This window comes from Cryptotermes secundus, unplaced genomic scaffold (genome assembly GCF_002891405.2).
Source record: "Cryptotermes secundus unplaced genomic scaffold, Csec_1.0 scaffold4259, whole genome shotgun sequence".
Lineage (NCBI taxonomy): Eukaryota > Metazoa > Arthropoda > Insecta > Blattodea > Kalotermitidae > Cryptotermes > Cryptotermes secundus.
Genome location: NW_019731650.1, coordinates 16,596 through 23,526, shown reverse-complemented (window position 1 = coordinate 23,526; position 6,931 = coordinate 16,596).

The window sequence follows — 6,931 nt, the reverse complement described above, 5'->3', positions numbered from 1 at the left end:
ACACAAAACTGCAGATTCAGAGAAATTTACACACAGAATCTGGAAAGCTTTTTAGGCTCCCAGCAGGTTACCTGAGCCACCACAACTAAATATTATCTCAGAATCATACAGGAAGGCTCCTGACAGTTGAGAACCATAGAGATTGTATTTTGAGTCCATTAACATTTCAGTCATATGTAACATCATCATGTACATTGCCAGAAATAAGTGGCAGCTGTGACTTCCAAGACAGAATGTGATGTACTCCCATGAAAATCAACCATCATAGCACTGGTGCATGTGCCCCCATCATCAATTTTGATGAGTAATCTAAGCAACAAACCAGCACGGAACAGGTGGAAAGCAAAGCTTTCCTTGATATACACAGTATTATAGCCCAGAAGACAGAACTCTTCATAACCACTGCTGTGAGAACCTCAAATCCTAAACATGGTATGCTGTCAGAGTTAGAGATGGTTTTTATATTACAAGAAAACTAGGGTGATAAACTTTTGTCTTGGAATTAGTTATTTGGAGGGGGTGGGTTTCCCCATGCACTTAGACCTGTATTGGTCCACTGTGCTTCCCTCTATGATTTCTACCAGTCTCTATATCCTACCGGTATTGGTACTTACCATCAGTCCTGCCCAGCCAGCGAGACNCTCCGCCGGGTATTTGAACCCGCGTACTACGAGTCATGAGGTGGGAACGTTACCTCTAGACTACAGAGGCTGCTTTGTCTTGGAATTAACTGTAAATGAGCAATGGTATAAACAAGACATGAAAATCTAACAAGTTTATCAGTGGGGTAGTCTCAGAGTTATTCTTTAGCCAATGTAGATATGAATTGTCATTTCTCTACAAGTAAAGAAATGTGTATATAGTGAAGCAACAGTTCTCTGAATGTGAAGAGATGTGTATCTAGTGAATAAACAGTCCCCCACATTCATAACCAATAGCAGAAATAAAGGGAGGGATGCTAACAGAAAAGAACAGCAGGATGAAGAAAAAGATGATGCTGTTACTGGTGAGTAAAGGTACATATAGAAAGGGTCAGAAATGAAGATGTATTATAATGGTATTATCACAGAATAAAAATAACTGGTCGAGAAAGAGGGAAGAAACATTCCCATAGCCAGATGTTCTACATTACTTCAACTCCACATATGACACACCATACTTCCTTCTGCTTCCCCATTTTTTAAACCCATTTGACACATTTACCTTATAAGAAACCTGTTCTGTGTTTAACTTGAATTCTTTATAAAATTTTGGATAGCCCCAATGTCTTTTGTTGTTTTCCTGTAAAATTTACACTTGCTTGATTTGTCATTCTGCTATGACAGAGTGGTCCAAAGAAATATAATGGAACTTCATTATTTATGAGAATGGAGTATGTAATGTCACGTTAAAGTTGACATGTGACAAATTCCAGGCCAGAATAACTATGACAGATACATCACTAAAGTTATTATTACTAATGGAAGCCCAGTTCAATTACCTTTTCTTTCCTTCTTTTTTACACTGAATTTATTATCTGTAACTCAGACCTGCTTCATCTGCCAACTAGGAAACTTTAACATTGAGAAAAAAATATTTAGATTCCTCATGACTTTACATTGTCACAAGTTTGAACTACAGTATGCCCAACGCTGAGAATGGGTTGCTCCCCTTGTGGTACAGTGGTTCTGGCAATTTTCCTTCTGCATGTTTTACAAAATATTCTGTAACAATAGGCATTTCCCTTCACAGCAAACTTAACAATAGTTCCAGTCTCTAGATTACAAGAGACTGACTATGTGCATTGAGAAAGAAAATTTGACAGCAATTAAGCAAGCTATAATGGGCAGGATTATTATAACCCCATGATGGAATATATTATTACTGAAACAAATTTAAAGAAAAAGTTTTTCTTCATGACTGAACTATAAACTGCTCTTTTTCTGTCACCATCTTACAGAAGAATCAAAACTACACACATTATTGGCCAGTATGGAAGAACTTGATTCTGCATAGGTGACATCACTAGAATTAACAGAACCATAGGGACATGATGAACATGACCTCCCCAATCACTGTCCTGAACCCAAGACTCATTTTTCAATTTCCTGACATCCTTAAATTCTCTGCATTTGTACATTTTCATTTTACTAACCTTGACCATAACCATGAAAAACTACTGGTGAGATTATGCCTCCCTTCATTCATACTACATGCATGGCATATCACACTGTATCTACATTTCATTTATTTACTTAGTCCATGTCTCATTGCAGGATACCAGAAGGTCTGTAGTGAGTCACTACCAGAAGACACAAGGTTCTGCAAACATAAATGGTCAATTGTATGAAATAAAGATAGTAGTTCTGCTATTTGCTAGGGCACTCACTGTGACTGTAACATAAATTCTGCTGGTAAATTTGATATTGTTTTAAAACTTAATGATAGGACAGAATTCATACAGCTGAGATATTGCAGTAAAGCAAATGATAAAATAGGTAAACAGAACCTTCTTCAGGACAAAGGACACTACAGCCTGACTCAATACTTCCAGCCATATTGCAAAATCAAGCAACAGTGGCTACATAATGAAGAGTCGAAACACTGGGGCACTTTTGAGAATGTCTCCTTCATTATATATACAAATTGTATTATGTCCATGGATGAAGAGAATGATGTTGTTAACAGTTATTGGCATAAGATTCTCAGCTCTGGGGCAGAAATGTGTGTCTCTTTCGCTAAAGAGAAATCTCTGATGAAACGTTTTGAAGGGTCCAGATATTAAGAAGTTCCTATCCAAGCTGTTATTCTTCAGCGGGCAAGCAGCTCTGGATGAACTTGATGAGTAATAAATGGGGAACTTAAAATTCTGTATGGGACAAATGAAGTATATAAGATGTTTCATGATAGGGTACGAGAACAGTGGAAAGAATCAGAATGTTATCTTACATATCAAGAACAATTCTGGAAAGACATTCTTCAGACTTATGTTGACAACATTTCAGAGCAAAAGCACAAAGAAATGGAAGAACTTTGTACAAAATTCAAGAAGGCTGTACATGATGTAATGTGAACACTCCTTATGTTCACTCCAGTGGTACACATTACATCTGCCTCTGTCATCCTCAGCTGTATGAAGGTACACCACAGCTTACAACATCAGTGTCACCTCTTAATAGATGACAGAACCTTGCAATAACAACAGAACGAGGTGCTGGCACTGTGGGGCACATGGTGTGACTTGCTTATTGTAGTGGAGGAGAGCACTGTGAATATGAAATTTGTGTTTAAGATTCTCCAAATGTATCCACAGAAGAGACTGGTTCTTGTAGGCGGAACTGTTGCCTTAGATAAGCTACAGCACAAGTATATCACATTCCACGATCATATCATAGTGGGGCAGCTGGATGAGGCAACACAGGCCCGAGTGCTGGCTATTCAAGTGCACTTCCAGGGTTATGATGCCTCTCTTGGAGAAATATCTGGCAGCAACCATGACTTGGTACCTGCTAGTATAATCACACAGCTATTGAGAGACAGAGTGGTGCAGGAAGATTCTCTGACTGGTAACATAAATCACTACATACCTCAAACTTTATACCGTACTGTTCAGACCAATGAGCAAGTTCTGCCTCATGGAATGACAGATTTGCCTGTAACATCTGCTGAGTGGCTTGTGCTCCCCTGAACAGCAGCAGCTCGTCACCTCAAAAATATGAGAATGTTGATTCAGTAACAGACATTACTAAGCGTGTGTTAGTAGCGTCCGCTGAGCCTGGAATGGGCAAGTCAGCCCTCCTCGCACATATGGCACTGGGCACAAAAAAAAGCCAAACCTGATATGTGGGTGGTAAGGTGGAACCTCAGTGACTTCACAAAGCAGCTGAAAGAACTGCCATCCAACTTACAACTGCATCACATAATAGAGTTCCTGCTGGAAGTTTCAGGAATCTCAGCACTGTGGAAACCTTTGTTCAGATGCAAGCTGGAAACAATGGAAAATGTGTGTGTGTTATTTGATGGGTATGATGAGATATGTCCAACCCATGCAGAAAAAGTAGCTCTCATGTTGAAATTTCTACAGGCAACCAAACTGCAATACCTCTGGGTTACAACACGGCCAGTTATGAAAAAGAAACTGCAAAATAAACTGTCCACATTGGCTTTCACATTTTGACCATTCTTCAAATATGACCAGCAAAACTTCCTAGCTAAATTCTGGAAGAGAAGTATACCTGACATTGAGGATCATCTGTTGAATAACTTTATAATTAGGCTGCTATAGTTAACTGCAAACCACTTCAACAACAGAAACAGGGACATCATGAGCATTCCTTTGCAGTCCCTGAGGCCTTTGAAGAAAACTTGAAAACTTACAACAAGGTGTGTTCGAACTTCCACCAAAGTTTGACATGATCCAGCTTTACAACAGGTTTGTGGAACAAAAATTTAGAATTTGTAATGACAAAAACAAAGTGGATATGACAAATCCTCGAACGGAACTTTACTACAGTCCAATGGAACAACAGTTCAGAGGTCATATGATCTCTGCTGTGTTCTTGATTTTGCCTACTGATGAAATGAAGAAGCTTCCGATTTAAATCTCATGATAGACAGTTTTAAATAATTTTAGCTACCATGAAGGAAGGAAATGATCCAACTGAAATCATTACACAAATTCAGTTTTTTTAATCATTTAGAGATATAGGGCACGTGGGTAAGGAGCCTGCTAGAATTACTGAAAAAATTCTGAAAATTAAACCTGTGTTCATACATAGGACCTCTGCTGAATATTTTGCTGCTCTCTGGTTTGCTATGAATTTTGAAAAGCCACAAAGTTACTTGAACATAAAAATGTTTGAACCAAATTTCCAAATGGTAAGGAAATTCTTTGACCAGGTTCTGGCCCATAAATTTCTCTTGCACCTTGCTGTTCTGAACCTGGTCAAAGTTCTAGTGGAGACCCTGTTGTCAGAAAAGAAAGTGGATGTGAATACAAAGGATGAAGGTGGAAGGACAGCCTTACACCTAGCTGTGATGAGTGATATTGGTATACAAGATGATCATCTTACCCATAGTACTGTGCAGCAGATCATAACAATTCTGTCAGAATATCAAGCAAATCCCAATATCGAAGATAAAGTCTTGTGCTTGTGACCAATCCATTTAACTGAGAAGCTCAGGGAGTGGTCAACTGTTGAGCTGTTGTTGGAAAAACAAGCCTGCACTAAGGATCTGGTTCTCACCAGAAACATGTTCATAATAAAGAGTACATACAGGATGTACTGATGATATCTGCCACAAACAATGGGTGTGTGAAGCTTGTGGCGTTCATGTTAAAATGTGGTGTACCTGTGGGACATGCCATTGAGGTTCTATATGAGGGATCTTACTGCATAGCTACAATGTTACATGAAGCAGCAAGACATGGACAGGTCAGGTTGGTACAAGAACTCCTGAGCCACGGAGCCAACACTGAAGCAACGGACAGTAGGTATAATAGAACTGCACTGATGTGGGCAGCTGAGCAAGGTCACTTCCAAGTTGTAGACACCTTAACAAAGCAAAATAGTGACGTTGATATGCGTGAAATGTATGGTTACACTGCATTACTGTTAGCAGCTAAGAACAAAAAGGTGGGATGTAGCTAAACTGTTATCACAATGTAATGCAGATGTGGCAGTCTGTGACTGGTCACTTAATAATGTGCTGCACCTTGCTGCAGAGTCTGGTCCTACAGAATTTGGGGCTTACTTACTGGACATGAAACAGATGGACATTGAGTGTTGCAAGGCACACCTCAAGGGGCAGCAAATGCTTGTGGTCAATTAGAAGTTAGCACAGTTGCTTCTTGAACATGGCGCCAGTATAACAGCATGTAATGTGCACCACTAGAAGTAAAGTGACTAATCCCATGTGGAGTCACAGTTGATTGGAAACTGTGAGTCTCTGACCATTACCAGCCTGCATGTGATACTGCTCATTACGTACCAAACTGTGAATGATATGTGCCATATTTTCAGGTTATAAGATGCACTGGGATTTTAGAGGGAAATTTTTGGAGTAGACACTTGCTACATCTTTGGACTCTTGAAGATGAAAACTGATTTTGGATACTACTTTCCAAGGAAGGAGTGCCTTATAGTCTCCAAGATAGCAAATTTTAGTAATATGTAAACTAAATATATAAAATATACATATAATGGAAGTACTCAAACCTTACTAGCAGCCTGTGCTCAATGTCTTGTCAGAATACCATACAATGATAATGTTAATAAAAACATTTATAAAAGCTTGTGGTTTAGGAAAACATTCTTTGAAATCTAAAGATCATACTTGCTTTGAATTACTTAACAGAGTGCCAGCCAAATTAATAAAATTAGAATGTGTAAATCGACTGTTACAACTGTACTACAAGACGAAAACATGAACGTGCTCCATGATTTTGGTACATTTGTGATTTTACAAATCACTTACCTGATCCTATAATCATACAATCATAATACAACACTTCACATTCACAGTGATCCATGATCTAATGTCATTTCTACACTGCAGCTTTTATCCTTTACATGGCAACAAATTGTAAAAGCACATGGAAAGTTATATACATCTTTTAATATTAAGAGCATTTCATTCAAGCACTGAATTAATGTATAACAGTGTTTATGATTAAGACACCTCAGATGTAACATGGAAAGGGCTGAAAAGAAAAAAAATGTCAAAATGACTGCATGAGGACCATGCTTTCCAAATAATATCTCACAGTGCACAACCCAAAAGTTTTGGAGGGAGTATGCAGAGGAGTATCCTGTCTCGTTATAAAAAGTTTCAATGCTTAGTGAAATTGTTACTCCTATCATGAAAACATGCCACATAACATGTGCTGCTCTGACAGTATCATTAAATAAATAAATCATTATTGTAATGAGATTCCTGGTTTATGATTTAG